Below are 22,130 nucleotides of genomic sequence, written 5' to 3'. Positions count from 1 at the left end.
TTCTCCCTAATGAGAACGTAAGTCCCAGGACACCTACCTCAATTTTGTCAGAGGCTGGATGCTGGTTGAGGACAAGCTGGTCACTTCTTGTTTAAGCTTGTTGAGTTCCTTTTCTTTGACCTCCAGTTGACTCATACGTATCTGTGAAAGGAAAAGACCAAATCCTTACAGCAAGTCACAGTTAGATTTCTGTTACACCACTGAAGGTGGCCACATACAAAACTGCATTTTGGGAACAACGGATGCTGAGGACTCATGCCACATAGTCCTCAAGAACCATAGCCACTCGGAAACCAAGGTTAGTAAGGGGCTGAGACAAGACTGGGAGTATGACCCGACCCAGACCATGCAGGTAATTAATAGCATTGCCACGAATACATGTTTGAACATCCATAACTCCAAATGCTTGGGACATAAGTGTTTCAAAGAATTTGAATATATATAGAGAGATTTTGGAGACAGGACCTGAGCCTAAAGATAAAACTCATTTTTTGTTTTCTACCAATAGCCTGAAGGTAATTTTATATAGCATGTTGGGGGCTCCTGGATTTTGACTGCCACCTGTCACCTGAAGTTGGGGTGTGAATATTACTACTTACAGCATCATGGTGCACTCAAAAAGTTTCAGAGAGAGCATTCTGGATTTCGGATTTACAAATTACAGGTACTCAATACATAACACGTTTTGATTCCACATTTCAGGTTTTGGTCCACTGTTGTACAGCCCCATCCACTCTAGGGTTTGCTGGATAGACTAATCTCCACACTACCCCTGAATCACACTGTCTCAGTGGGTATTAAATGATGAACTTGGGTGTGAGGTGATGTTAGCCAGCCATGGCACATCCCCATAGTCCCATCTACTTGGTGATTGAGTTCCAAAATGTAGTAAGCCTTTCTGACCAACAGAGGAATCCCTACTTCTTAAAAATAAAAGGGGGAGAGACTGGAGAGATGCCTAGTGATCAAGAACACTGACTGCTCTTCCAGGAGACCTGGGTTTGATTCCCTGTGCCCACTCGGCAGCTAACAAGGTCCAGTTCCTGGGAATCTGATGCCCTCTTTTGGCAACTGTGGGTACTGCATGCACATGGTACATAGATACACATGCAGGCAAAACACCCAAACACATAAAATAAAACTAAATAAATCTTCATCCCTGAACAGTGTACCCACTTACAAGGTGGCTGATCAAATTATTTAAACCCGCCCTCCACACACCCCCACTCCCACCCCCACACACAAGGTTAGGGCATCTTACAGAGAAGGCCTCCTGCTTCTGAGCGATGTTTGTGTTCTTGTCGCTCCAGTCATACAGCAGCTCCTCCTCCTCGCAGTCATTGATCCACATGATCTCGCGAGAAGTGGCCTGGATGATATTCTGCAGCTGGCGCAGGTGGTCCATCTCTCGAAGGAGGCTTTCTGGCAGACAAGGTTGAGCAGCATTAGGATAACGACAGTATAATGACACAGCATTCTCTGCAGATCATTTGAGGCTAGGAAAAAAAAAAAAACCTCTTCACCTGCTGCATTCACCTGGTATAGGAGAGAGGCCCTGTTCAAATTGGGGATGCCTGTGGGACATGGCTATCTCAGATTCGATCATTCAAACAGCCATTCTCAGCTTTTCTCCAGTGCTGGGGAAACTCAGGGCCTCCCTCATGCTGGAGAACCACTCTGCTTTTGAGCTATATCTCCAGCCTCTGGAGAGTCTTGACTCAGACAATGATTTGAAGCCAGCCAGATGGCCCATGTAAAACATTTTCTGGACAAGCCTGACGACCTGAGTTCAATTTCCAGTACCCATGCAGAGAACCGACTCTACAAAGTTGTCTTCTGACCACCACATCCACTATAACCTATGCATCCTTACATCTATACACACATGTACACACAACTGTAATAAATTTAAAAAATTAAAAGATAATGATTTTTGGGTTATATAGTTTTAGATAATTAGAGGGGGAACTAGACTCCTAGATAAATCAAGTTTTCTCTCTTAGGTAAGTCAGCCTTTGCCCCACAAATGTAAAGTTCCAGTCTTATGCCCATCCCAACAGAAGAGCATCGTGTTACCAGGAGCACACTATCAACACTGCAGCTAGCACAGGAAATATGGCAGCTAGCATAGAGAAATTATGGGAAAAATGAACAAATAAGACCAGACTAGAAGTGAAATCTCTGTCCTGGAGATCACACAACGACAGAGCATTTGTCAACTGACACAGCATTTGTCAGAGATGATGACAGATTCGTAAAAAATATTCGAGGAAAACATTTGTTTGTGTTTATGCTTGTTCGAAAGGGCTGCAATTTCACTTTAGGAGCATCTAACAAGAGTCATTGATGTGAAATTTTAACTCGAAACCAGAACAGTGCTAGGCGCTGCCTTCAGAGAACGAAACAAAGCAACCTTTGAAACTTCATTTCTAAAACAAAATCAGCAGCAACAACAAAATCATAATCTATGTACACAGAGACCAGTGTATATGCAGGCTCTTTGCTGAACTCTTAGCCAGTGTATGGTCCCCTCAGAGACGTTTACCACTTGAGGAACTGAACTGAATTAACAGAGGCTAAAGGAGCTTACCAGCAGGTTTTCATATTCCTCCTCCAACTGGTAGATTGCTGACTTCTCACGCTGGAAGATCAGAAAACACAGGGAATTTTTTAGTTTCCTTCATTGGTCTATAGAAAGTGTAGCCCCTCTACATCTCCTTCTAAGGTGCTGGCCTCTGCTCTCTCAGTAAAAAGAAGCAATTGCTCTATTAAGTCTTTTGTCCACCATGACCTTTCCCAGGATAGTCTCTCTAGCCACTCGTCCCTTCTCCACAAGGTAAATACTCTGTCACTTAAAACTTGCTGAAGGAAATACAATTTCAGATTCTCTAGATCTTAGAGACATGAAGGAGAAAGCTGACAGACTCAAGTGGACAAGCATAATTTTAATTATTATGAAGAGGCAGGGCCAAGTAAAAATGAAAACTTTGGTCTTAGGATCACATTTAGTGATTTCACATACGGAGCTGGGGTGGAGAACATGCACTGAGATCAGACTACCAACTTGTGCCTTCATTCTCCACTCTCCCAAAGTCTGACTTTTTTTTCCAGCACAGGAGGGGTATATGAGACACAACTTCCACCTAGGAGTGGACTCACCAACTTACAGCAATGTAAGCTACATGCTAATCTCATTTTCTTCTGGTAGGTGATGCTCTGCTTTCTTCCTACCACCTCTGTAAATACTTACTTATAAACCATAAGCTCGTGATATCCTACGTGAGCTTAACATTTGGCTCAACTCCTTCTCCAGGTCCATACATTTCTTTCCACTTCCCTTTTAGACAATGGAGTTTGGGGGTTGGTTTGTTGTTTAGTTTCTAGTCTCTTGAAAAGATAATAATTGTCTTCTGTTTCAGACAAATTTGCCTAAATGATACACCTTCTATACTCCATGATGAACGTGAGAAGTACCAGATCTGCTTTGATCTTGTCCAGCTGCCAGCGGTAGTCCCCGATGGCGTTTGTGGATGCTCCGGTGACTGTTGATATGCTGTTCCACTGCGCCAGAGTCCACACCCCAGGCCATCAGGTCCATTTCTGCCTGCAGAGGGAGAGAGGGGGAGCACACCCTTCATTGTCCCTCCTCTGAACAGACTCCTTTCTAGAGCATCAGGGTTTGAGAGAGAGCTCGTACACAGCTCTGCTCCAGATAAAACTCAAATGCACAGCCACACAGGAAGCTAAGGCGGGGGAAGATCACTTGTGCTCAAACTAGCCTAAGTACACAGCAAGGCCCTGTCTCGATTTAAAAAAAACAAACTATATAAACAATATATCTGAAGCCAAAATAAATTTTAAAGGGTTGAGATTACCAAATAGCTAATGAGATTCACCAAATACATCCTCAGTTAGTTTGGTTCCAGCCCAAGATGGACTGAGGAAAAAATTCAGTCATGGGTACTTTACTTTGCCATCTAGATCATTCTTCTGACAAAAGAGAATCTACATATGAGATGCAGGTGTGGGGGCGGAGCTGGCGAAATGGCTCAGCCAGTAAAAGGGACCATTACCCAAGAGTAATGACTGGATTCTGCTTCCCAGAACCCACAGGAGACAGACAAAGAACTGACACCCAAAGCTTGTCCTCTGACCCTGAACCCATGCCCTGCATTCACACACAATAATAATGTTCACATTTTTTTTAAAAAAAGGATAAATAAAAAAATAGAAAGTGAATTTTCATGATTAGATACTAGTCATATGAATATACTAATAGACGTTTCTTTTTTTGTTTTGTTTCTTTTGAGACAGGGTTTCTCTGTGTAGTCCTGGCTATCCTGGAACTCGCTCTGTAGACCAGGCTGGTCTCGAACTCAGAATCTGCCTGCCTCTGCCTCCCAAGAGCTGGGATTAAAGGCATGTACCACCATCACCTGGCTTCTTTATTAATTTTTAAATGCATGTTAGAAGTCATTAAAGACACAGCCATGCACTGCCTCTCAAATGAAATCCCTAACCTATGGAAGTTGTCATTATTTATTTCTTTAAAATATCTTTTGTTTGTTATTGCTATATGGGGGATTAAACCTACAACCTCATGAAAGCTAAGCAAGTGCCCTACCATTCAGTTACATATCCAGGCCTAAGTTATGTTGATGAATGTATATATAGTTAACTGTTGGTTCAGAAATTCAGCATTTGAAACTTCCCTTTCAAACCGTAAAAACTCTCTATGGTCCATTTCAAAGGGAAGATACTATGCAAACTCAAGATCCTTCATTCTGGTTAATGTTGGTAACAATGCTAGGATTATGGTTTGCCATTCGCTTTGAAATGTGAAATCCGACTAGATTTATCACGTGAGTCTGAAATTTAAGAATGTTTCACAGTGAGAATCAAATATATTGTTTCCTTCTCTGGAACATTTCACTCTGGTCAAGTCCACCTTCTCTTCCTTCTTTTGCATGAGCACATGTAAATTTCTAAATCACAGGTGTCATCTCTCTGACATGCCAAGGGCAAACATCCATACCGGACTGGCAGCAAGAACAGAACACAATTGTCCTAAAGCCACACCCATGTTCTAGTGCCCTTGCAAGGCTTCCGACAGGAGCCATTTCGAAGTCAGAGAACTGAAGGTTAGCAGGACTTTGGCCTTGTCCAGACACTGCCAGTGTTTGAAAACAAAAACAGCAGGTGCTACCCTGGGAAAGTAGAGATGACCCAGGGTGCTCAGAGCTCATTACCTGCCAGGTGTACAGTGTCTGGCTCGCCCATCAGCAGAAGAGCAGACCAGGAAACAAAGCAGAAGCCTGGCAGGGAGATGTGGGCCTGCCTCCTGAACACGCTGCTGGAGAAAAGGCTCTCTTATCAGCACAGGCCTCGGCTGGGTCTCCTGGGAGTGAGTGAAGAATGCCCGCTATGGTGGGGGAAGGTGGGGGAAGAAGGAAACGGCCACACAGAATCCCAAGGCAAAGCTCCAGCAGGACTCACACAGCTTTTAGTTTGCTGAGAACTCTACGAAGCACCTGACAGTATCTAGAGCTTATCGATGGGTGTCAGAAATGACGGACCAGTACAGCCGTGTGAAAATACCATTTCCTGAATTTAAACACGTAGAGATTTTCCTGCCAAATCTTCTTTGCTTTAGTGTGTGTGTGTGTGTGTGTGTGTGTGTGTGTGTGTGTGTGTGATCGTTGTTTGTCCATTTGTTGGTGTTGGAGACAAAGCTCCCCTATGTAGCCCAGGCTGAGATTATAGGCATGTACCACCACACCCAGCTCTACAAAGCATCCTTACAGTGTTACACCCATGCAATACAGAAAATGACTAATTCTGAGCTGTCACTTAACTGTCACACTGACTTAGACGACATCAGGGGATATGACTCCCATAATTACTTTGGTTCAAAGTTTATCTTGTCTCCCAACAAGGATCCTTGAAGATTATAGTCCAAGCCCCAATTAACTCAAATCATCCTCTGGCCTAGAGTGTCACTCTCTGAACAAGACTTTATTAATGCTCTCATGGGCGATCATTTGGCATGCGGGGTGTTTCTCGTCTTCAGTAGTATTCATCTTCATAACTATGGACCATAATTTTTGAGCCTCAATTTCTAGCATGGTGTCAATATTGATGAACCCTCAAGTACTGTGTGTTCAGAGGTAGAGGCCAGGGCCTCAGCACCTCAAAGTCATTCCAAGCTATATAGCTCATTCATGGCAACCTGGGCTCTATGAGACCCTGTCTCAAAAATTAAGAAATTTTCAAAGATTTTAGGGTATTTGGAGACATGCAAACAAGTTTATAGTTAAGTTTCTGAGATCACCGTTGACTTTGTGCCCGCGATCTACTCCACCTTCCGTAATAGTTTATGGTCTTTATAGTAAGTGTGTGTGTGTGTGTGTGTGTTGGGGGGGTAGGGCATAGTAAAATACACTACAATCTCAGTATCTTGAAGTATCAGACAGGAGGATCACAAGTTCAAGGCTGCCTGAGCTACAAAGCAAGACCCTGTCTCCAAAAAAAAAGCCAAAACAAACAACAAACAAACAAAACCAAATAGATCTGGAGAGATTTCTCACTGGTTAAGAACCCTAACTATTCTTTTAGAGGACCTGGGTTTGATTCCCAGCACGCACATGGTAGCTCTCAACCATCTAGCTCTGGGGATTCAATGCCCTCTGCTGTGCACTGCATGCATGTGGTGCACAGATATATATAGAGACAAAACACCACACACACACACACACACGTACATACACACACAAATGAAAACAAAACAAATAAACAAAAAGTAAGCAAAGATTAACTGAATGTGTTTGTGAATGAATGATTAGTCGCTGAAGGAATTGCTACATGAGAATGCACACCAAACCTTTAAAGACTGCGTGTAAGGGGCCTTTCCCTGTGGTTTTAGATATTCCAGAGGCTGAGCTGGAGAATGCCTTGAGTCTGCATGTTCGAGACTAGCCATGGCAACACGGTTCAACCCAGACTCAAAGAAAAGAGTGGGGACGTGTACAGTACTAAAATGGCCTGAGAAATTCTAGAACCACTAAAAATCAGTCCAGCAATTAATCAAGTTCTTTCGGCATCACATGACAATCTCCCCACAAATGTACCATTTTCATACAGCCACTTCATACAGATGAGGACGGCTCATCAGAAGGTTTTCATTATAATATTCCCATCTACATGATTATGGCATTTGTTTCTCAGGCCACCTGTTCATTATCGGGCTTAATTACAGCATAAAACAACAAAACAGTAATTAGCATTGAAAAATACTTTGTAGGGACTCCAGTTGCAGGGAAAGGGATCAGCACATACTTCTTGGGCCATTATTTGACTCCACACCCACACAAGTGACGTGAGACTGGCACAGCTGGATAACCGAACTTCAAAAAAGCCTCCACGGAGCCCAAACCAGAAGACCCAGCGTCAGTGCCCAACACCTCCCATGTGATATGATTTTATAATTTTTTTTTAATTTCAACTTTCTCTCTTGTGTTATGATTTCAAATGAGCCATAGAAGGAGTTCTCTCTTTTCAGCCTATCTGGGAGACAGATGAGGTCAGTTGCAATAACCCCATGATTTAGCAGGTTGCTGCCCCTGGAGGGCTGGGGCTGACTGTGCCACCACCCAGACTACCTAGTTAGGAGTCTAAGAACTTACCCTCTGCTGCCTCATCCAGCCCAGACACTCGCTCGTGAGACGTTGTTGGTGAACTCATCCCACAGAGCCGCTCTGGCAAGTGTATCCTCCACCTCCCTTGGAGCTGGCCCTTCGGACTCGAGGAACACTGATGGCCTTGTAAAGGGCTCGCATTTGTTCCTGGAGCTGAAGCAGTCTGAAAGGAAAGAAACCAGTGCCGTTGTCAGGAGAAAACAGCCTATGGAAACCCATCCCGAGCAAATGCCCGCTTCTCTGGGTTTCTTTTGGGTCAGTCTACAGCCTAATGATGTTGCATTGGAAGATTTCTTTTCCTCTTCCCATGACTTCCAGCTTGACCACATGGGAGTATAAATGCTGAAAAGCCACTCACAACCCTAAACACCATAAAAAGTGTCATTGCCTTTGCCTAACATGGCAGCCACTCAGTTTCTCTTGAGGTCCATCCTGGGAATTTATCTTTCTAGCACCCTGGGCCTTAGTGGCATGAGAGCAAATTTAGACCACACATTTCTGCTGTGAAGTGGTCACTTTTAACTCCAAGGGTCTCACTTGATTAAATAAGCTGACACTAGCCTCTTGAAAAGACAGATACATGGGCTGGAGAGATAGCTCAATGGTTAAGAGCACTGACTGCTCTCCCAGAGGTCCTGAGTTCAATTCCCAGCAACCATATGTAGCTCACAACCATCTATAACAAGATCTTATGCCCTCTTCTGGTGTGTCTGAAGACAGCTACAGTGTACTCATATACATAAAATAAATAAATAAACCTTTAAAAAAAAGCAAAAGAAAAGGCAGATGCTGTACCAGAGGCCTGTGCTGCTGCCTCAATGGAGGGCTGGCTCATGGACCATTCAATTCTTTAAATCATCCTAGAGGTTTTACAGGATTTTTACAGTATTGGGGACTTGGGGACTGAGCCCAAGGCTTCCTTCGAGCCAGGCAAGAACTCTACACATCCTTTGTCCTTCTTAATCATCAAAAACTATGCAATTAATTAATTTTGAGGTAAGATCTCACTAAATTATCCAGGCAGGCCTTGAATTTTTTGATTCTCCTTCCTCAACTTCCCAAACACCCAGGATCACAGGCTCTGCTGCCATTTCCAGGAAGAGCTAGAATTTTTTTGAATGGTTTTTTTTTTTTTTTTTTTTTTTTTTGCAGGTCTCTTTCATTCTTAGAGCATCTCTGGGTGGGGGCTGGGAGGTCCCCGAAAGATGAAGTTTGCAGTTTTATATTTAAATTGGATACAGCTGCAAAATCCCAAGTGAGGGAATTGTTCTTGGTAATATGTGTGCTTCCTCTGGAAAAAGCCTGAAGTTGCCCACTGTGGGTCCCCCATCGGTGCTCTGCAGGCCATACCTTTTCTGATATGCATCACAGGGCTGGCCCATCTGTCTCATCTCCCGGATCAAGCCATCTATGATCTCCATCTGATCGTTGGCTTGTGTGAAACAGTCATCCAGCTCTCTGTTCCAGGCCAGCTGTATTCCTTCTCCGAATTTCAGTCCTAGCAGGAAGAGTTTGCATGAAAATACACAAGACCGTAAGAAAAAAAAAATACCATGGGCATCGGTGAAAGCAAAGCTTCTGCTGTAACGTGGTGGGTAGCGGAAGCCCCCCCCCCCAAATCAAACAGCTCACTTCGAACTGTACTGAGCACATGGTGGTAAACACCTGTAACCCCACACCTTTGCAGAGACTCTGTCTTAAAAGGAAACAAATATAAACAAACAAAACAACAACAAAAAACAAACAAACAAACCAAAACAGGGTCAGTGAAATGGCCACCAAGCCTGGTGATCAGAGTTCAATGTCCAGGGCCCACATGTTGGAAGGAGACAACAACTCCTGAAAATTGTTCTTTGATCTCCAGATGCATTCTGTGACAGTCACTCACTCATAATACACCAAGCATGCATGTGTGCATATAAATAGATACATAATTTAAAATATTTTAACTGCTTTTTTTACACAGTGGTGTGTGTGTGTGTGTGTGTGTGTGTGTAGGAACATAACTTTTTCAGTTCTTAAAGAAAGCAAAATGACACATTGCAGTTATGTCAGATGTCACCATTGGAGGGGGCTCAGGGACAGGTCTATGAGACGGAGCTATACAGTTTTATGTCTCTCCTTCACACTGACATTGTTCCTCAACAGAAAGCTGCTCTGCTGCTCCAGTGCCCTTCAGCATTTACCCTCCCTTGTCCACTTGCTGCTCTCTCTCCCTTGGCCACAGCCAAGTCACACAGACATGTTAACAGACATGACACCACTTCCCCGGCACACACCTCAGTACTTAACGCACGCACATCGATAGAAATAAACTGGGAGCATTGGACTCACAGTCACTGTAAACTACACCCCATCATTCTCTGGTCGGCTTTAGGAATCCCAGAGCCACTGTAAGCCCTACAAGCACTTAAAAGGACTCAGGGCCAGAGAGATTGCTGATGGTTAACTGAACACACTGCTTTTCTGAAAGACTCAGGGTGGTTCCCAGCACCCACAGAGCTGCCCACCAGCACCTGGAATTCCAAAGGATCTGACACCCGCTTCTGCCCTCAGGAGGTACAGGCATGTGGAGCACAAACATACATGCAGGTAAAACACCCAGACACAGAAAATAAAAATTAAAAGAATCTCTTAAAAAGTGAGAACTACACTGAGCAGTGGTGGCGCACGCCTTTAATCCCAGCACATGGGAGTCAGAGGCAGGCAGATTTCTGAGTTGGAGACCAGCCTGGTCTACAGAGTGAGTTCCAGGACAGCCAGGGCTACACAGAGAAACTCTGTTTCGGGGGTGGGGGTGGGGGGTGGGGGGAATCGAGAACTTGCTGGGTGTGGTGAGGCACACCTTTAATGCCAGCTCTCAAGAAGCAGAGGCAGGTGAATCTCTGTGAGTTCAGGGCCAGCCTGGTCTACAGAGTGAGTCCTAGGACAGCCAAGGCTATTACACAGAGAAACTGTCTCAAAAAACCAAGAGAGTAAGGCAGGGAGAACTTTAATAGGTGACTAATCAATCCATGTGATTAGTGGATGAATAGGTTATCTTCAGAGTGGGTCTGTTCTAAAAGCCAACTTGGCTAGAGTGTTGCCTGCTCTTTGTCTGTTGCCATGTGATGCCTTCTGCTACCTGGGACTCTGCCAAGAAGAAGGTCATTGCCAGATGCTGCCTTACAGATTGGGCCAGAACCATGAGCCAAAACAAACCTCTCTTCTTTGTAGTTTCCCTAGTCTGTGGCATTGTTACTAGCAACAGAAAATAGATCAACATGATATCCCTGTCTCGACTGCTTTAAAGGACCATCGCTAGATACTAACGATGTGAGAGGCCCAACCACACTCAGGCTGTGATGAGGGCGTGAACTCCCAGAAACCAGCGTGGGCAAGGACCAGACTGGAGACGTGAAGGGAGCTTACCGGCTGCGCAATCAGCTCCGCCCGCATCAGACAGTCTGAGCAGTTTTGCAGAAGTTCTTGGATGGTGTTCTGGTTCTGATGCCTGGACATGGTGCCGGTTTGACTGTAGAGAGAAAGAAACCCAGACATGGGATGACTTTTATCAATTTAAAAGTAATTTCAAACTTTCACAGAGGCTGCAAAAATGGCAGAAAGGTGGTCCTGTGAACTCAGACACCACAGTCGTTCACATGGTGATGTCACCCCAGTAAGTATGTGTGGGATATATCACCTTTTCCTGACCCATTTGACAAGGACAGTGACCTTTCACAACAAAATACTTCAGTAAATATTTCCTGAGAATGAAGACAACAATATAACCATAGGACAATTGTCCACATCAGAGAAGTTAAAATGAATACATACTATTTTCTAATCTATAAAACATTTTGTTTGTTTGTATGAAACAGGGTTTCTCTGTGTATCCCTGGCTCTGTAAACCAGGCTGGCCTCAAACTCACAGACTTCCTTGTCTCTGCCTCCCATGCTCAAAATTTGGCACACTACCAAAATCTCATAGAATTAACCCCAAAATGTCCTTCAAAGCAATGTTCCCTCAGGTCCACATGGCCAGTGACGGCAGCTGGTGATCTCATCTGGCCTGTCTGTCACTTCTCCTCCCTCCCTCCCAACAGCCAAGTCCCCAGCACATGTCCTTCTATGGCAAGCACGGAGTGCAGAGACGTCACTAGCAAAGCCAGCCACAGGAGACAAGAGCAAAGCTAGTTCTACAAAAAGCATTTTCCACAGTTGCATCAAGAGGCGGTAAGAGCAAGAATCTCAGTATGAGGGAAAAGATGGAGCAGCGCTTGAGCAGAAGTTTCTTCCCACAACGAAGCTTGTTCTGTGTTCTTAATTTGATGGTTATAAATCAAGCTGCAGCCCTGCCTATTGCAGCTTGGTTTAATAGAGATATAAAACACATCAATTTACATTTAATATGTACGGGAATATACTGCACATGCTGAGTGAACTTGTGGGTAGAGAGCTAGCTTAGTGGATAAGAGCACACACCAGTCTCACAGAGGACCCAGATTTGGTTCCCAACACCCACTCTGGGCAGCTCACATGTGAAGTGTCTGTAACTCCAATTCCAGGGAATGAGACTGCCTCTTCTGGCAACCAAGGACACCTAAATATGCGTGCACATACTTTAAACATCCTTAGAGGGCTTTAGAGGCACCCGGTCCTTTAACCAGCTCCAATATGCATCGTCGACTATCAGTTTGATGTCACTCTAGCAAAATGAACTGTGTGTGTCCTTTTATGTCTTATTTTAAAGGTTTACTTAGTTTTAACCTATGTGTATGAGTGTGTGTGGCTGTACCCTTGAGTGTAGCTGGCTGAGGAGGCAAGAGGACATCTGATCCCCTGGAGCTGGTCTTATAGGTGGTTCTGTGCTGCCCAACACTGTGCTGGGGACTGACCTTCTGTCCTCTGAGAGACCAGTTAGTGTTCTTAACAGTTGAGCCATCTCTGCACCCCACCCTGTATGTTTTAAAGAAAGACTCTTCTGTTAAAGGAAAGGGGATGTTGAACTAGAGATACAGTTCAATGGTGTAGCACTAGCCTGGCATGTGCCCTGGGTTACAAGCTAAACACTGGGGGGGTGAGGGGGGGGAGCTAAGAAAACAATAGCTATAACATACCTGCATGGGGAGCCCCACATGAATGTGGGAACGTCTCCCACAGTGCCTGACTACATTATTACCACACCACACGAAAGCATCTTCTTTCTTTTTTTTTTTTTTCCTGCCACTTATTTGGGGTTCCTCCCTGCAAGGAAGGCTCCCAACAAGCCAGCACTAGCTGGATGTGGGTGAGGATCCCAGCCTTCCCTGGGAAACCACTCCCAAATGACGGCACTGGCTCCGTGAGGCAGGCCCAGGCAGCACACTTGCCTGAGCGTCCACCTGTCAAAACCTGGGCAGCTTCTCAGACTCCTGCAGCCTGAGTACACGCAGTCTCGCTTCCGCTCAGCATTACACAGGGAATCTGGCGTGATGCCCACCCCGCTGGGACACAGACAAGACTACCTACGTCTGTTGTCCTAACTTGTACAGGATTCCAGCGGCCTTAGAACACTTTCCCAGTGTACTCGCCAGAAAGTGGCAGGAAGCCACCGTAAGAAACAAAGAGAAAGATGGAGAGACACAGGAAACTTAGCAAGAGTTCTAGGGTAAATAAGAAATCGTGAAGGTCTTTTGGGAGGCTGAGGTGGGAAGGTGGCTTGAGTCAGGAGTTCAAAACCAAGCTGGGCAACAGTGAGATCCTACATAAATTAAAGAAGGGAGGAAGACAGAAAGAGAGAAAGTCTTGTATAATTACAATTCTTCCTTTGGTTTATTTTTTCCATCTTTTACTCTTTTGGTTATTTGAAACAAAATTTCACTACATAGCCTTCATAGTCTCACTCACTATCTAGTGAAAGAATAAATTGTAAAAATGAAATTTTAGGTCTCAAAATAGGTTTCTTAGGTTCAGAGTTTCAATTTACATAGGTTTCTTAGGTTCAGAGTTTCAATTTACACTCAAGTGTTAGCTGCCCTGGGGTGCATTCCAAGGGCTTAAATAAACATTTCAAAGGCACAAAAGACCCAAGATAGAGGCAATAAAATACCTGAGTAAACGGAAGTCACTTGAAAGGAATTCTCCCAGGAGCAAGATACAGATGTAAATTAGGATAATTGGGATGGGGGCTAGATGGAAACCAGGCTGGGAAGAAGATGTTTGATATATCCAATCATATGTAACCGCGCCAAACTTTCCCGCTCTCCCCAACCCCTACCTATAAATATCCCAAGTTTCCTGGGCTTGGTCGGAATCTCTATCTCTTGCGTGAGATATATTCTGGCCCGAGGGCCCTCGTCATTAAACCTCCTCTGCAGTTGCATCAAGAAGTTTCTCGTGTGTCCTTGGGTTCGTGCAGGTCCGGACTTGGGTGAGAGTCCCCTTTTGGGTCTTACATTTTGGTTCCCTGACCGGGAAACGCGCGACCACCCTAGACACACGACGACCCCTTGGAGGTAGGTTTGTGTGAGTGGTGTGTGTGAGAGTGCGGCGCCGCTGTCCTTGTCTCTTTGTTTTGGTTTCTTCTGCTGTCTTTGTTTCTGTGTTTTGATATCGGTTTCTTTGGTGAGGGGAACCTTCCCCATCGGAGACTGAGTGCAGCTGTCATTGTGGACCGTGAGGGCCCAATGACTGTGGATGGACAGACGTGTTGAAACCCACAGGCTGCAGCCGGGAAGGACGCTTCACGGGTGGTTAGGGAGTCAGAGTGGTCTGGCTGCCCTTGGGGAAAGGCGGTATCCTTTCCCATCTGGGTTAGGGAGTCAGGGAGGTCTGACTACCCTGTTTTGGAACAGGAGATGAGTGCTCCTGCTAGGGGGAAGATGTGGAATCCTTCCCGTCAGAGGTCGCGTTTGGCTGGTTCTATGAGACCAAACTCGGGCAAGTGTGTCTGACTGTGTTAGTTCTGTGTGTTTATATTTTGTGTACAGTCTTTCTGGAACCCCTCCCTGCCGCTACTATGTGGCAGAGTACCTGAGCCAGGCTCCACAACCACTGGCTGCCCTGGCCCCCTAGGTGGTCCCCTCTTCGCCAGCGCTCGAGCCGCCCTGGTACTGGAAGCCAGAGTACATGCAGGTCTCCCGCCCACCGCAGTTTAAAAGGCGGGAGATGAGTTCCCAGCCTCCCGCCCGTGATGAATTAAGTACGAGCGGGAAGCGAGAGGCGGGTGGCGAACACATCCTGGCGGGCGGCTAGCGAGAGATAAGGGCTTTAGTGAGTGCGCGCGACATCCTGAGAACTACGTTTCCCAACAGGCCTTGCAGCTTTGACAATTATATCCAAGATGGCAGCCGGCCTGAGAACTACGTTTCCCAACAGGCATGCGGTTTCCAGACACCGCTGCGATTGTTGACAATTCTGTGCCTCTGATATAGTGATAGGGGCAGTCTATTGTGTTGTCTTTCCTTGTCTTTTCTTGATAAACTTCGTTCTGTGTTATTTGTTTTACATGTTCTTGGACTCTGACTGACAATTGACGTTCCTTTTCTTTCTTCTGGACTGATACTGTGTTAACATCCTGAGTTTTAAAAGCAGAAGCAATGAGACAGGCAAGTCCTGTTCCATAGCTTGTGGCCAAGAGAAAGCTCTGTTCCTCTGGAGGAAGAGACAGAGTGTGTCAGGTGCCTGATTTAGTGTGATGAACTACTAAAACTGCTTACTTAATTTAATTTAAAACTTACTTGTGAGACAGTCTCAATTTACACAAGAAAAACTGATAATTCGCCCTGCTGTGTGGCCAGGAGAAGGACACTAACAGAAAGAACCTTGAAGAGAACAGACTGTTTCATAAGCGGCTCTTAGAAGGGGGCCAGCAGTAGTTTTTTTGACTTCTATAATAAGAGAGTTGATAGTGGGTTTTCCTAGTTTAATAAATAAAAGAGCACTTTTTTTTTCCTTTAGTTACAGCTAAAAAGTTACAGGCTGTCCTGAGTCAGAATATATATATATGTAAGCTTCTATTTTGATAGACTTTCTAGCCATTGCTGTCTGAGATAATTTCATTATTTATATGAGACTTCCATTAAGATTTGGTTCAAAGGTGAAAATTCAGACAAGAAGAAGTGGTGAGGACTTGTGCTCTTTATGTTAGATATAAAATGTTTACTTTGTTGTTGTTCTGTTGTATATCACTTCTACCAAAGTTTCTATTTTGTTAAAAGTTAAATTCAAATAAGTGTCAAATGTAACTCAAGTTGCCTTTTAAAAATTGTTAATAACTATTAATTATTATAATTGTTAATAACTTAATTGTTAATTAAGGTGTGAACCTTCAACACCTTAATAATCCTTGCTGTGAAATGCTACAGATAAGGCTATTCATTCTGATTTGGTTTCTTTCTTAGAGCTTCAGAGGTGAGCTCACATTACACTTGTGGACAAGGTACTGTTTGCAGAATGAATTAGGTTATGGTCTCTAGTGTGATATAAACAACAGTCATGCAGCCTCACAGATACACTAGTCTGTACAGAGTTCTAAGAGACTATTTACTGCTTTACAGGTGATCAAAAACAATAAATAAGATAAAAGCCTCTCTTCCAGGTGTTCAGAGGTCTCTATAAATTGACTAAGTTTAAAAGCTATCCTTTGTGCTTCCCACAATTATAGTTAACTCAGTCATTCTGGATTTCTGACGGGATTGGAAACTTATAGCTATTTACCTTGAGAAAAAAAGAAAAAAGATTTAAATAGATGGTCGGCAGCTGACATTCATCCTAAAGCCAGGTTCAGAACTAAATGTTTTAGTCAAGATAGATGACAGAGGTGCTAGTTAGTCAAAAAAAAAAAAAAAAAAAAAAAAAAAAAAATAGACTGGGTAGTAAGACTATCTTATACTTCACTGATAAAATTGACATAATTATGCTCTAATTATATTTTGAAAAGAAAAAGTTTCATTTTAAAAGCCTTGCTTTCACAAGACCTTTGCAGGTTCTGGTCTTCAGAAGTAAAGAGCAGGCGGGGACACCGGAGAAAAAATGTTCCTTCAGACATAGAGACATTGGGGACCCCGTCAATTGATCAGGCTGTGGTCAGCAGCAGGTCAATTTGGAGCAGATGTGACTGAGACCTTCATGTGACAGAAGGTAAGGGACACCCAAAGGCCCACGCCAGATCCCGCTGATAGATCTTGAGAGAGAGGGTTACATGAGACCCCACTAAGTTTGATCAGGAAGCAGAGATCAGATAAGTTACCCACAGTCTTTCTAGACTAGCTCATAGAGACATTCTGTCAGTGTAGACAAGGCTTCAGAGGCTAGAGAGACTACAGGATAAGTCATTGAAAGATTTAAGAAATATACTACATATTAAAATTATTGATGGTAATAGCAAGTGGGAGAAGATTTAAAAGAAAGGAATAAAGAGAGGAATAGAGAAGGTTTAGTGTAAGTCTAGAAGAAAAGAGTAGAGAAGAAGAATAGAGATAAGTTGCTGTGAGTTCAGAGGTATAGAGAGGAATAGAGAGAGGTGAAGAAAGAGAAAGGTGACAGGAAAGAAATTTACAGAAAGCAGAAAAAAAAAAGGGACTCCAATCAAAGAGAGATAAAACTCTTTGAAAAAGACCAGTGTGTGCATTGCAAGTAAAGGAGCCAGCTTCAGGGTCCAAGAGGGCCCTAACAAATAGAAGCCAGGGCCAGAAAATCCCAGGCCTCGAAAAACACCCACCCCAAGTGGTGAAGATAATAGCTCTGTGTGAAGACGGCTATTGAGATAGATGGGGCCACCCAACTTTTGATAGACACGGGGGCTTCCTCCAGGCCAATGGGTCAAAACGTATTCATGGACTACCCGAAAATGGTGGACTAAGAGATGGGCTGGGTATCCCATTCATTTATGGTCATCCTAGGCTGCTCCTATCCCCTGTCTGGTTGAGGGGATACCCCCTAGGATGGACATCCAGATACAACACTTCCTGGGCTGCAACTAGCTGACAAGAATTCAACGGATAGAAGACTGACTTCAGCCAGGAGCCGAGATAACCTGCTTTACAGACGGGAGCAGTTTTCTCCATGCTGGTCAGAGACAAGCCAACTTACTGTGTTACTGTGGTGGACAAATGTCATCTGGGCTGACTCTCCACCCCTGGCCTCGTCGGTACAGAGAGCAACCTTGGAACTTGTGGGGCTGACGAGAAAACCAACATCTACATGGACAACAGTTGTGCTTTTGCCACAGCCCATGTCTGCAGGACTATATACCAAGAGAGAAAACCCTGATGAAGCCAGCAACTGTGAGTACTCATTGCCCAGGACACCAAAAGGGAAGAGATTCAGTGGCCTGAGGCAATAACTGGACAAATCAAGTGTCTTGATATGAGAGCCTGTTCCAGTTGTGGGCCTAAGAGATAGCCTCACTTAAAACACAGAATAAGAGAAAGAACTCAGATTGCTAGCCATCCTGCCAGATACTATCTAGAGAAAAATATAAAATGGTGCACACAAGAAGGGAGAACTATACTCCCCAGAAAACAAAAGATTTACCAGGTTAAATACACAGATAGACTCTTAAGATAAGAGTACAACCAAGCAGCCAAGAGATTTAAAAACATATAATAGACCTCAGGTTTTGGGCCAGGGAAATGATAAGACAGTGTAGGATATGCCAACAAGTAAAGGCTTATGAGACTTAGAGTAAATAAGAAAAAGAGTTAAAAGGGAACAGCCTAGAATAAAAGTTGTCCCGAGGTTTTCAAACATCTGAGATAATTAGATCAGATAATAGCCTTGCCTTTGTTTGTAAGATAAGTCAGAAATTGTCAGAAATATTAGAGACTAATTAGAAGCTCCACTGTTTATACTGTCTCCAGAGCTTAGGACAGGTAGAGAGAATAAACAGAACCCTAAAAAACTAAATTACCCCTGAGAACTGGCGCTGGCTAGAGTGTCCCTTTCCTTGTCCCTATTCCAAACCCAGAATGTCCCTCTTCTGTGAGAGATGATTTTTCAGGCTACTAAGAAACTATTCCTGATGCTGTCGAACATAACTCGTGCCGACACCTGCGTTTGATGCCAACTGGAGAGAACAGCTGGACACCTGAACAACCTCCTCAGGCTCAAGATCACCTGCCGTTCTACAAGGCCAAGGACCAGCAGGCCTTGACTCCTGAGATATGCCCATCCTGGAGACACAGGGATAGAGATTGCCCAATTGTCAGAGATAAGAGACATTTGAATCTAAACTGTGTCCCAGACACAGCCTTAAAGAGTGGGACTTAAGCTACATATGTACATCCTCGAGATGAAAAAAAGCCAACAGGCCCATTAGTGTGTGTATGTGTATATGTATATGTATGTGTATATGTATATGTAGAGAGAGAGAGAGAGACAGCTACTTTACCTAAGTACATACTAGAGACCATCCAGGGCGTGAGAAAAAGATAGTTAAAGATTCAATGACAAAGATATAATTAGATGCTTAGACAACAATATCGCTCTTTACACCCAGATGATGATTCATAATTCCAAGATTGGAATTTGACCATGAGAGAAAAGGAGGAAATGAAAGAATAAATTGTAAAAATGAAATTTTAGGTCTCAAAATTAGGTTTCTTAGGTTCAGAGTTTCAATTTACATAGGTTTCTTAGGTTCAGAGTTTCAATTTACACTCAAGTGTTAGCTGCCCCTGGGGTGCATTCCAAGGGCTTAAATAAACATTTCAAAGGCACAAAAGACCCAAGATAGAGGCAATAAAATACCTGAGTAAACGGAAGTCACTTGAAAGGAATTCTCCCAGGAGCAAGATACAGATGTAAATTAGGATAATTGGGATGGGGGCTAGATGGAAACCAGGCTTGGGAACGGATGTTTGATATATCCAATCATATGTAACCGCGCCAAACTTTCCCGCTCTCCCCAACCCTACCTATAAATATCCCAAGTTTCCTGGGCTTGGGTCGGAATCTCTATCTCTTGCGTGAGATATATTCCGGCCCGAGGGCCCTCGTCATTAAACCTCCTCTGCAGTTGCATCAAGAAGGTTTCGTGTGTCCTTGGGTTCGTGCAGGTCCGGACTTGGGTGAGAGTCCCTTTTGGGGTCTTACACTAGCCTAGGCTGGCCTCACTGTCATAGCAATCCTCCTGCCTCGGCTTCCTTAAGTAGTAGGCTTCACAGCCAACTTGTTTTCTTCATTGAAAGGTGAGGATTTTTCTTCTGAAACACTGGGAAAGTTCTGTTCAGCAAGGTGACTCGGGGTGCTGTCCACACAGAATGCCAGCCAGTTCTAAGTACATGAATGAAGGAGTTCTCTCTCCACACAATAAAAGCCAGACTTTCTTAACTGACCTAACAAGGTGTGCCATGCTAAAAACTGAGCCGTAAGAAAGACAATTAAGGGCTACAGCGTATGGCATACATAAGAACGTTGCACCAGCTTGGCAACTTTCCTGTAAATCAAAATCTATTTCAGAATGAAGATGGATAAAACAGCAAGTTTGGCTGGTAAAGAATGCGCTTAACATGGGCAAGGCCATGGGTTCAATCCCCGGCATCCCACACTTACTCACACACACAGATGGATGCATACTACACACTCACACAGACACACTCACATACCACACTCACCACACACTCACATACCACATATACACACACTCACACACATATGCACACTCTCTCACACATACACCACACACACTCACATACCACATATACACACTCACACCACACACTCACGCACACTCACACCCCACACAGAGACCACCTATACCACAGAGGTGGGAAGTTCAAATTCATTTGTGAATAAATATATCCAAAGTGTCATACACATTTTAAGTCAATTTGCAAGTTGAAATTCCTTGAACAACAAAACCTAACTCTGGAGCCCCTGAAACCCACTACTACAGGATGCTACTGGACACTCATAAAAGAGCTGCCTCTGGGGAGGGGAAGCTGGAGCAGTCATACACTTGGTCAAGGCATTGAGGGCTGCCCCTCCCCCTTTGTTATGCCCCCCTAGTTTTGGAAAACAGTTCTATCACTAGAGATCTCATGAATTATACAGAAGACAAGACATCTTTTCCTCTTCCCCGCCCACACGTATCTGACTATTCTTTAAAAAGTAGACTCTTTGTGTTATTAATTCTAAAAAGACTCTTTAGCCTTTACTAAGGGCCTGGCATGTGCTCACCACCCATGCTTAATACCGTAACCCCGTGTTTTGCTTGCTTTTTAGTAGATGAAGAAGAGAGATACACAGAAATCAAGTTTCTTTAAGACTGGGGGAAAATGACTAAACTGAATAATGGAAGAGCCTCTGCCATGCCTACTTGTCTGATTTCCTATTTCACCTCCATCTGAGTGGCTGCGTGCTAAGACTCTCCACGGGATGAAGAAACCTCGAGGTGTATTGAAGTCTACGGGCTGCGTCACACTCTATAGCAGAGGCTAGCCTAGAACTCACTCTGTCACCAGGCTGACTTGAAACACGTATTCCTGCCTTGGCCTCCTGAGTGCTGGACCACAGCCACCAGGCCAGGGGTGGATCCTGTTTTACTATAGTATTAAAAATCTATTTTCTCAGTACTGAAAAGCTATTGCCTTTCCCTATTTGTGTGTGTGTGTGTGTGTGTGTGTGTGTGTGTGTGTGTGTGGTAATGCTTTAATTTATAAATTAGGCACAATAACAGACCAGAACTAATAAAATGGAACAAATATAACAATATAGTACAGTAAAGGGCATTTTAAAATTTCAGAATGTTTATTTCTAGATTTATCCAGCTTTGTTTTTGGTTTTGTTTTTGGGTTTGGGGGTGTTTTTTTGTTTGTTTGTTTGGTTGGTTGGTTGGGAGTTTTTTGGGGTTTGTTTGTTTGTTTGTTTGTTTGTTTTTTAGATAGGATCTTAATGTGTAGACCAGGCTGGCCTCCAACTATCAGAGCAATCCTCCTGACTCAGTCTTTTCAGTATTAAGATTACAAGAGTGACCCACTCCCCTTAGCCTATTTATTTATTTATTTATTTATCTTTGAGACAAGATCTCATGTTCTCAAGTTGGCTTCAAACTGGCTCAGTAGCTAAGGGTAACCTTGAATTCCTGATCCTGACTCTAGGGCCCCAGTGCTCGGGTCACAGGCCTGAGCCCCCACTCCTGCCTAATGTCCACTTGGTATTTTTGAACAATGGTTGACCAAAGGCAACTGAAAGAGCAGGAGAAACCATGGGTACCAGAGAGAGCTCTGTTCTCTCATCCTCAGCGCCTACTTATCCTGTCTTCACCTGTAAAAATCCCAATTCCAGCTGAGGTGCAATCAAGAAGCCCTTTGGAAAGAAACAGAGCGAGGTCAGAGGGAGAACTGGGTGCACACCGGCTCTATCCATCTCAAAGAACAAATTCTGGCCTGCTGAGGTTAGCAACAGGGGAAGGAAGCAGCCACCCTGGCATCGCAGCTGCACAGGGGTTTTATACATAGAACTAGCTGCACT

At 44.0% G+C, this 22,130-nt stretch overlaps 1 long non-coding RNA gene and 1 pseudogene across 1 annotated transcript; one reads left to right on the top strand and one right to left on the bottom strand.

Moving 5' to 3' along the window:
- Nucleotides 1–2,566: 2,566 nt before the first annotated feature.
- Nucleotides 2,567–11,195, bottom strand: LOC143433897 (desmoplakin-like; annotated as a pseudogene).
- A 5,368-nt stretch (nt 11,196–16,563) lies between these two features.
- On the top strand, nt 16,564–18,116 carry LOC143433802 (uncharacterized). The gene is made up of 2 exons (XR_013070201.1): nt 16,564–16,796; nt 17,558–18,116. It is a non-coding gene; the product is annotated as an uncharacterized LOC143433802 (long non-coding RNA).
- Nucleotides 18,117–22,130: the final 4,014 nt, after the last annotated feature.

The sequence above is a fragment of the Arvicanthis niloticus genome, unplaced genomic scaffold (genome assembly GCF_011762505.2).
Source record: "Arvicanthis niloticus isolate mArvNil1 unplaced genomic scaffold, mArvNil1.pat.X pat_scaffold_1209_arrow_ctg1, whole genome shotgun sequence".
In the NCBI taxonomy this organism is placed as follows: Eukaryota; Metazoa; Chordata; class Mammalia; order Rodentia; family Muridae; genus Arvicanthis; species Arvicanthis niloticus.
The sequence above is the reverse complement of the archived record's forward strand: the minus strand, read 5'-3'. Positions and strand labels throughout refer to the sequence as shown.